Source organism: Lolium rigidum, chromosome 4 (genome assembly GCF_022539505.1).
Source record: "Lolium rigidum isolate FL_2022 chromosome 4, APGP_CSIRO_Lrig_0.1, whole genome shotgun sequence".
Classification (NCBI taxonomy): domain Eukaryota; kingdom Viridiplantae; phylum Streptophyta; class Magnoliopsida; order Poales; family Poaceae; genus Lolium; species Lolium rigidum.
In genome coordinates, this window is record NC_061511.1 from 217,881,020 (window position 1) to 217,891,796 (window position 10,777).

Below are 10,777 nucleotides of genomic sequence, written 5' to 3' on the forward strand. Positions count from 1 at the left end.
TACTTATATTAGGGTCGGAGCATTTGCCGTTTATTTGTTCTCTATGGCTATGTATAGATGACAAGATTTTTAATGATAAAAGTTTTTCTCTTATGCAGGTAATCTACCGGTGCACAGCTACACTCCGTTCATGGTTGTCTCTACAGACTACATCATGTCGAGCATCATGACACGTTTATGGAGGTATCTACATGGTTGAAAGACACGGCGATAGATATTTTTATCCAGTATGGATGACAGTGTAATCTACGAATTGGTACGCTATCACGATAGACGCCTTTGTAGTTTCTGAGATAATTATTTATATTGTGTCTTTTTCCTATAGTTCGTTTGGATTTGGAGGGCTGTATGCATCTTGCCCTAAGGTTTTGATCAAACTCTCGTATACGCACACATCAACGTGCGCTGGATTGCGGGGTCCAAACTGTTGACAATAGCAATATCCTCACAGGCGCATTAACTAAATAGATTAAGGCCGTTGCAATCGCTGGCTTCCCAGAGTTTTGCCGGTGCCGTGTGGGCCATCGTAGCGTACGCCTGCTGGAGCGGACCAGCCCACCGCCCACCGCTCACACGCCCAGCGGACCCCCTGCCCTCTCGCTCCTTTTTCTTTCTCGCAACCGAGATGCAGCGTAGCCGCCGCCTAGGGTTAGCAAGCGCCGCCGTGCATCCGCCCGTAAGGTTCTGCCGCCGCACCCCGTGTCCCGCCTCTTCGGCTCCGCGCCTCCTCCTGCCCGCCGCCTCGGTTCCCCACCGACAGGCTGACGAGCGACGAGGTGCGGCCCTGATCCTCGGCCGATTGCAAGTTGGTGCGCACGAGCTAGCCCTCCCGCACCTCGCCCGCAGGCAGGGCGTGCAAGCTCATCGACCTACGCCATGGACGATCCCAGCGGAACGGCATCTCAATTTTTGTTTGCGTGCTTGGACTTCGCTTTTGCGGGCTGTGTGGCCGACGAGAACATGTAACTTTCACGAGAGCCTCTTCTGGTGGTTGGCTGCTTACAAGTATTCTGCAGTTTCAGCAGGTACTGCGTGTTCAGGCATATGTAAGGGGGTGGTGTTGTTGAGGACAGTATTCATGCGTGTATGGAAATTGCTATGTACAAAATATTATCTACATACTGACCTGCTATTTCTCTTTAAAATTTTCAGTTAACATGATCGCTTGAGCCAGGTTTACTATGGACAAGGATTGGTGGGTGCGAGGCTCCTGAACCATTCATGAGTAAGCACAGCAGGCTGCGTGTGTGCTCGCTTTCAACGTCCATGCAGCCAAAGAAGGTTCATGGTCCATGGTATTTTCTCTCTCTCCAGTGTACTGTATGTGTGTTGCAATTACTTAAATTTGAAAGATTTCTGTGAGGTCCTGCTCTGCAGCATTTCTATTAGCTCCCATATCTGGTGCCTCATGTCCGGCCAGCTTTGCAGCCGTAACGACGCCAAATCTAAGACAAGCAGGAGTTCTCCCTTCACCTCTCTCACCCCCATTGGTGCACACACCTATTCAGTAACATCTTTATAGTTTGTTGATTGGTGTAGGCTGACCCAAATAAGGTGTTGACATACTCATTTGTCTCAGTGTTCCCTAATGCTGCTGCAAGAAGGCACATAGCAGTTGCATTTTCGAAGCTTTGTGTCAAATTTGTGATAGGTTGGGCAAATAACAGAGTAAAGCATATAGTTTTATTTATTCTGTAGCAAGTGTTAGTGCTATGAAATTTAAGGTTCATGAGAAGAACTGATAGATTGTATAAGACCAGACCTTTCATAGTTATATGATTTACTTAAATCTTATATTAGGATTTACTCAGCTAAAACACGGGTGTAGATCCTCTCCATGTGCTAAGATTAGGTTTTTATAGGTCACTTGAGACTTATTCACATGTTGATCTTCTGAAAAAAAGTTCAATGAGACATGAGTCTTTTGAAAAAACAGTTCAATGACATGTTTATTCACTGGTCAATGGCTAATGGTTTATACACTTAATGAGAAAAAACACGCCATGAAAATTTGGGTCCACAATGTCCTAACACATTTATTTATTTTATGTGTTGAACCAGTGTTTATACATATTTACAATATTTACCATGTTTTCTGAAATTTGTGAATTTTTGTCTACAAGCCAGACTGCAGCTTGCTCTACAGATGAACTGCACTACCTGTTTTCATCTTACATATGTGAGTTGCTTCTTACGAAACTAATTTTACATCTGTATATTATTATTAAGTGGTGCCTACTAACCATTCATAGAGTTACTATATTCAGTCACCTTGCTCATTATCCTCCCAGCAGTTTTAGAAATAAGGTCTTAACTATGTGCATGTACCTTCAGTAGAAATCTTTAGTCGAGGTATTTCACACTATCCGAATGCGGTGACGGGCCTATCGTATTTGCATCTTTTGAGTTAAGCCTAGCAAATGCCCTTGCAAATGGACTACACTCATGCACATTTGTTAGAAGTCAGGGTATGTGCATGCTATGCGAGCTTTTCATTTACTATTTAGAATAAGTTAAATTTTCTTAATGTAAGGACTATAATTCAGTAACACGTTCTGGTAGGCAACAATCATCTATAGCTAAGGCCACACCCACAAATCTCCGTACAATTAGTCCGAACGGGTTATCAATAGGGGAAATATATTGCCACACACTCTGGATAATCTTGGAAAAACTCATGCTTATAAAAAAAATGATGACCTGGGCTATGGATGATGTTATTGGTTGCCACTATGACCCAAAAGGCATTTTCTGTGCTAAATCTGTTACAAAATCTAAATTGAAGATAAGTAAAGAGAATCAATGGCGGTTTATTTACTGATAGCTCTCAACCAAACCTAATATGGAAAAAGGTTTAGAAGCCGAACTGTCTGTACAATGTAAAACACTTATTGCGGAGATTGGAAAATATCTCTTTTGCTCAGAGGAGGAATTTGCACTAGCAAGGAAAGACATTGACACCTTTTGTTCAATATATATTCGATTTGATTGAGATGGTTCACATAATTGTTTCCGTTGGAAGTTTGTAGCGTTATTTGTGTGTTTTAACCTGCATAATGTCAGAAATTTAGAGACTCTTGAGCAGTGCAAATCTGCACTCAATATTCGTGGAATCCTCTCCCTAGAATCCAATTCACATTTGATAGTCCTAACTTCTATTTGAAAGTAGTGGGAGGAAAGAAATAATAGCAGTAGGGTTGAAAGAAGTGATATTCTGAGGTACTATGCTTTATCAGCACACTGCGGAATACATCAATGATCACATGCTACCCAAGTTCGTGTGGTGGAAATCTCCCGATGCTCGACAAATTGGAGCTCGGTATTAAAGGCTTCTACGGTGCTGGATTGAGCTGGGATGGCCGGGATTTCGTCATTTGGGATTGCACAAAATGTTTATCGCTGCTTGATCTGGTCGAGTATGAGCATCTTCAAGATATTGTGTAGGCTGAACCGCTGAAGTCCGAGTTCTATATGTTATATAGCAGGACCCTTACTTTCGTGTGTTAACTTAATCACTGTATGGCATTGCCGTGTAAGAGGTAGAACCCTTCTTAGTTCAGTATTGGGTCTTTATCCAACTTAGGCAATGTACAATGTAGCTATGTATTTATTACCTCTGCTCGGTATGTAAATGGAGATATTTACTCGCATACATCTTTCTGATAGATACCTATATATACTGCAGACCAAGGTGTTTTTGCCCAAATGTAACCCGTAGCTAGCTCCTTTAAGAGAAATTGATTAAATCTGGTGGAGGTCCTCACTCATGCGAGTTTATGGGCTTGATCATGACTTATAATACTCTACTATGTTTGCCTTTACCTCTCTTGGGTGAAGGTTGATCCTTCGGATAGTGAAATGGTTTTTCTGTAGGAACACAATTTTCTGCTGGTCGTCTTCATATGGGGAGCAAGAATGAGATAATTGTTGCCATATTCTTTTTTCCCAAGATGCTGACAACTAATTGAGCAGGCAACATCTATAAAGTGTATTGCAATTAACCATTTAATTTATGAGATGTTTGAGACTTGCTTACCTTCAGAGAAAATATGTGATTGATGTCACAATGTCATGTTGTGAAATTTTATCACGAGGGAGTTAATGACCGATAAACAGACATGCAAAGTTTTTGTATAGCACCTATAAAGTTGAGGAAGGCTACAAGTCTATAGTAGTATCTAATTTACAGCGATAGAGAAGAGTAAATGAATACGTAGAAACCCAAGTAGCAGACCATTGCAAATTAGTAATTCGACAACAACAAAAGGACCATTGCAAATTAGTAATTTGCAACAACAAAAGGACCAAGGCTACGGAAGCAGATTTGGTGCACGTGAGTTGAGGCTCTCAGTTTTCAAAATATTTAAAAATTGTATATTTAAGTTTTAAAAAATTGTAACATTTATTCCATGAATACATACACATGTCGTAGAAATTGATCGTAGTTTAAGCTGCTGGAAAAAAAACAAATTTGTGGCTACGTATAAGGCCAGATATTTGTCTTTTTATATAGCTTAAAATACAATTTTTTTTCAAAATTCCTACCGTACCTTCAGAATGTTTATATGTATATGGGAATTTAATTTCATTTTTAAAAAATTCAAAAAATATGATTTAAAAAATCAGGAGCACTGGTGCTGCTTATGTCTCAAATACACTTTTCGCAAGGCTACTTGCAACTAAAAAGACTGACAAACAAAGTAATTATCTTCCATATTTTCTGTGTAATCTGATCTCTCTTGATGCTAATTTTCTTTGGGCTATCGGTGTCTCTTTTCTTTTTTATGACAGTGGATAGCACGTCCTTCCATATTTCCTGTGTAATCTGATCTCTCTTGATGCTAATTTTCTTTGGGCTATCGTTGTCTCTTTTCTTTTTTATGACAGTGGATAGCACGTCCTTGGGCACATTCATTCACTGTTTTGACACGATGTGGTATGTATGCTTAAAACATTTGCCATGCTCTTGAATATGAATTACAAATAATATTTGGTGCGCATATCATTTAAATCTCAATTATTTCCCAATGTGGGTAGATACACCCAGATAAAAAAATTCTCTGTTCATTTGTGCCAAATTGCTGGTGTTTGTGAAGGTTACCTCTTTGAGTAATGATGTCGTGATTCCTCTAAATTATATGCCAGACTATCTAAGAGGACGAGCTACCGGTTTGTATCTATTCGTGTGCCCTAAGACAGAAAGTAAATAACCTAATCGCATTACACACAACAGCGGCATAGATAAGAATGCATACAGTTCTACTTCTACCATGCCGGCCACTATGTTAGAGCGAGATGCAGGCGGCGCGGCGAAGCGCGCATGATCATCTAGTGAAGATATGGCTGCGATGCGAAGCGTGCGCACGCACGGCTTTGAATCATGTCCAGTTTGAGTGCCTATAAATACAAGCCAAGACATCTTCATCCACACACACCCCACGTATTGAAAGAAGGCAGGTGCTTTAAGACGATTAATCACATACAGAAACATCGAGCTGGTGGTAAGTACAATCTCATTCCTCCATCTCTGCTCTTTTTGGAAATTCTTGTCATCTTATTGTTGTTCGGTTTAGCATATCTCATAATTTCATATTGTTCTCTTTTTATGCTATGAGATTATTAAGTTACAAATTCCTACAAATTAAAACTACAAACCTCATAATAAGGTACAGAACAGCTGCTGGGTCAACTTCAAGCCTGTGGCTAAAACAGGATCAGCATGGTCAACTGTTAATAACAGACAAGCAATTCACCGATATTGACCATAAAGCTCTACTACTTACAGGTGTTTTCCAAGTTCCATTTCCAACATGAGCAAGTCATGCGACGCTCCCAAGATGGAATGGCCTGAGCTAGTCGGGCGTACGATCAAGGAGGCGGAGCAAAAGATCAAAGCAGATCGACCAGACCTCAACGTCCAAGTTGTTGCGGTGGGATCAATAGTGACGCATTCTATCGATGAGAACCGTGTCCGCATCTGGGTCGACACGGTGGAGAAAATTCCCAAGATTGGCTAATTTTATTGGCCAAAGGCAATAAAGGCCCATGCAAGTCTCCATATTATTCAGTTAATCGACCTAGTAAATAAGCATGTGTGTTTCTCGAAATAAAATATATGGACATCCTATGTTATGTTGTTTTATTGTAAGTATCAGCGAGGCTTTGAGCATAAATAATATCACCATACCATTGTCTCATGCTAAGGAAAAAACTGCCCCTCTGACATATTCGGTGGAATCTGATGTACACATGGTGCGCAGCATATAATTTAAACGTCGTGGAGGTTTTTACGACACAATGGTTAAAAATTGATTAGGCGGGATTCCATTCTCCTGTTGACCCCTCGCGTCGCCCTCCTCTGGCGGCCGAGGGGCAAACCTAGCCGCCGCCGCCTTAGGCTCCCACCTCCTCCCTTCTTACCTCGCCGCCGCCGGAGGGGGCCGGCAAAGCCGCGCGCTCCCCGAGGAAGGTGGCGGCGGGGCTTTTCTTCCCCTCCCGCGTCCCTGGCGAGGAGGAGCTCGCTCGGGCGCGGCTCAGGGCAGCGGGCATGGCGGCTTGCGGTGGCCTCGGCGGTGTGCTGCGGGCGTGGCTGCTTGCGGCGGGGCGTTTCTAGCCGCTGGCGGCGCAAGGAACTCCGGCAGTCGTGGTCGGCCGGGTCAGATCTGGGCCGGGCGGGCCGGCTCGGGGCGCGGTTGGTTGTGGCGGCGCGGCGGCTGGCCGGCGCGGGGCCCCTGCAGTGTGGCGTCGGAGGCGCAGGCGGTGGTCGGCGGCGCGGCGGCCGGCGCCATGGGCGGGCCTCGATCTGGGCCTGCTAGGGCCGTGCAGGCCACGGGCGCGGTGGCGGCGTCGTGCTGGCCTGGCCCTGGACCGGGAGGGCTGCGCGGCGGCGGCCTTGGGTTGGCCACGGAGTTGCTGCAGGTGGACAGCCATGGCGGCGAGGTTGCTGCGGGACGTCCGAGGCGGGTCTGCTTGCTGATGTCGAGGCGCGCCGCGGTTGCGAGCCGGGGCGGTGTCGCTCGATGGTGGAGGTGTGCCCGGAGAAGGAGCTGGGTGAGGGGCGCGACGGGAAGGCGTCCTCGGAATCCTCGGCGGTGCGGCGGCTGCGGTGGCTGCGTGTTCTAGGAGCTCTTGTCTGCAGTCTTCGGCGTTCGTCATCGAGCCCCGCGTTGGTGTTGGTCGGCGTCCCCTCTATGTGGCGTTCCGGCGACGCCCACGGTGCTCTTCGGCGGTGCTCCGTTGGCTTCAGGCGCGTTGCTCCGGGGGTCGTGATTCGGCGGATGTAGGTGGTGGTCTGTGCCGGTCCTTGTTGGGCGGGCGCGAGATTTTGGGACTCTTGCTGGGCGAAAGCTTTGTCTTGGCGGCCGGCCAGGACCGACGACGGTGACGCCCGTGGGCGTCGCATCCTTCTTGAAGGCGTCGTCGAAGTGGGTGTCTCATGATCTCCGCCCGGGCTCTCCGGGGGAAACCCTAGATCCCTCGCGGGATCGGGCGTGAGCGGCGCTCTTGTGTCGCTTTGCCTCTTGGGGCCTCGCTTTGGACGTCCACCGGTCAGAGGGGCTTGTGCAGTGTTTTGGTGGTTCGGTGGAGGCGGGTTCGTCTTCGGCCAGGCGGGGCGCGGCCTTGGGGTCGGCGTGGTAGTAGGAGCGGTGGCTCCGGTCTTTCGCCTCCGCCTGTTGCGTTGAGGTGTGGTGTCGACCTGGTTGGTCGTCGACCCGTGTGGAGCGCAGCCTCGGGGCTGGTGTGTGGTGTCGTGTTGTACGGTTTTTCGGCCAGTTTCCCTCATAAACGGGCTAACTCTTTTCTCCTATATCAATGAAAGGCAAAGCTTTTGCCTCGTTTCAAAAAAAAAAAAAAGAATCTGATGTACACTACTCCTGCGTATCCTACAAAAGAGTGCAAATATGCCACTTACTAATAAGGCACAAGGTTCGCTGATAAACCATTGCGTAAACCACCTTCGGTTTGGGATGAAACTATCTATTCATGATCATTGTATGTTGAGGATCACAATGTTGCGGGATGAAGACGGGCCTCCGATCTTCACTACATGCCATGAGGTGGAGCTGAAAGCGTGCAAGGAAGGTTTGGAGTTTTATATCTAGTTTCTGCAATAAGGAATTTATATAATCAAGCTACAGAAAGCATTTTTGTGGAAGTGAAACGAACGTCAGTGTTAGTATTTTTTTGCAATTTTTGCGAGATAGAACCTCACACTGAGTTAGAGTCTGTGGACATGCAGCTCAATTGTTTTGGAACATGAGCATTTTGCGACCCTTCCTGCTGAATAAACTTCTTGCTTTTACCAGTAAAAAATAAGTAACAACCAATATTTTTTCTTAAATTAGACATAAATAATGTATTTATGCCACATTTACAAATAGCGCCCCGCCGCAGTGTGGCAGGTTGCTTCACTTCCGAAAATATGCCGGTTTCAAGACGATATTTCGAAAGTTGTCTTGTTTTGAAAGGAGATTTTCTAGACACTGTCTTTCCTTTTTTTTTTTTGTCTCTGAATCATCAGGTTGCTTATTTATTTTGAAATATAAGTCTCAAATTGTTGTAAGGCAATCACCTCTGATAAGAGCATCTCCACCGGCGCGCCCCAAATAGTCGCCGGCAGGAGCGCCGATATTGTCATATGGGGGGCATCGGCACATCATCCTCCATTTGGGGGAGCTGCTCCCACATCGACGCGCCCATACGATAGCCCCGATAGATGATTTGAATTAAAAACACAAACAAAAGTATAGAAATTCGAATAAATTTTCGAATTTAAAGTTTGAGCCAACACACGGCCACCAAATTCGAATAGGTTTTCGAATATGAAGTTTGGGCCAACATACGGTCACCGAATCGCCGTCTCCGGCTTCAAAAAACAACTTCGGCTTACAAGCCAACTGATCAGATGAACGGGGTCATGGGTGGCTCAACCTAGACGACTTCCTCATCGTCGGCGAGTCCCGGTGGCAGCTCCGTCGCTGCAACAGGATCCACGGTCGCAGGGGGAGGCATGAACATCGACGGTGCCGGCAGAGACATGAACGTTGAGGGTGCGGGGAGACGCCGACGCAGCTCGCGACGGCAGCACCTCTTGGCCGATGCGCTCGCGGTACATCTCGTGCCACGCCCGCGCCAACTGGTCCATCTTCTCCATGTTGGCCATCAAGATCTTGGATTCTTGAGACATCTTATCCAACAAAAGCTACGTCACTTCGTTGGTGGCCTTCATGGCAGCAGCGTGAGCTTCCATCTTCGCCGCCTCCATCTTCTCCCTCTCGAACTCGACCTTCATGTCTTGCTTGTCGAGGATTGCATTCCACACGACGGCGGCCCTATCCGCCACTTCCTTGTTCTCCATTGAGAATGAGGTTATCATCTTCCCGAGGGAGGCGTCCATGGCGGCCAATGCCGGCACCGCATTCTTCTCAGCCTTGACCTTCTTGTTGCCAATGGGGCGCCCGGTGGAGGCGTCGGCTGGATCGACCGGCCCATCTACCCCGTCGACAACGGTGAGCTCGAGAAGTTGCGACCGGCGGGCTGATGGCTCCATTCGGGCTAGCCGCCGCCCAAGCTGAGGCACACTTCCGCAGCAGCCACCGCTTTCGCTTTATCGTCAGCGGCGACACGGTGCCTTTTGCGGTCGGCCGTCGCAAAGGAGCAGTGGAGTTTCTCCTCCTCCCACTCCTCCTGCGACATGTTCACCGGCTTCTCCTTCGGCGTCACGGTGCGCGGCTTCGGCGGCGCCTTCGCTGGAGCCTTTTTCTTCGGCGGCATGGGTTTTTCGGGTTGGAGGCTAGATGGGAGATGCAGCGGCGGGCGGGAGAAATGAGCGGCGGAGGGGAGGGGTTTTGGTGGAAAAGATGTATAATTTTGGGATGTGTGGCTGACAGGCGGCTTCCACGCCCAATTTTTTTTGCCTCGCGAGGTGCTGACGCGTCCTTCGCGTAGGGGCCGGCACGGGGTTGCCGGCGCTTCTATTTGGCTCAAAAAGCGCCGGCGCTATTTGGGGTGCGCCGCTGTGAGCCCATTTTACTGCCGGCCCCTAAAACGCTATCGGTGCCGCTATGAGGCGCGCCGGTGGAGATGCTCTAACTATCTCTATCTATTCGCGGCATGAGTTCCATGTAATCAGATATAAACTTAGAAAAGTGCAATGGATAAGCCAATTCCTTCTATTTCATAGTACAAAACGTGTTTTTTCGTTAAGACAGTTTGTTTTCACGAAGAATCAATTCGTTTATATTGGTTTATGTAGTGCAACAGTTCCATGTCACAGAACCATATATGAACCATTAATTACGGTTGAAAGCAAAATGGAAGAAGAAGGTTTTCAAATGGAAGAAGTATTAGTTACCACTAAGGCTGCGTGGGTGATTAATCTATCGTCAACCCTACGATCTGAGAGGAAGTTCAGCACATAGTATAGACGTTTGCTCCAGAGTCCAGCACAACGCCCTACCTTTAAACTCAGATAAACGCCAACTCAGACAACACGCCAACTCAGACAACTCAGGTAAGATACCACAATCTTTCAGCTGACGGCGGGGGCACATGGCGTCCAGGTGCGAACTGCTGCCGCCCGGCTTGATCTTCTTCCACCAGCATCTCCCGCAGGCCGCAGCTGTTGTGACCAGATCCGGCCTCCCCGCAGCGTCCTCCCACTCATCCTCACAATACGTAGCTACTCGGCCTCCTGACATACGCCGCGACGCTGCCGCTCCCGAGACTTCGGCAGACGACCACATGTTCATGCCCGCCAGCGTGTGCCGCTAGTCAC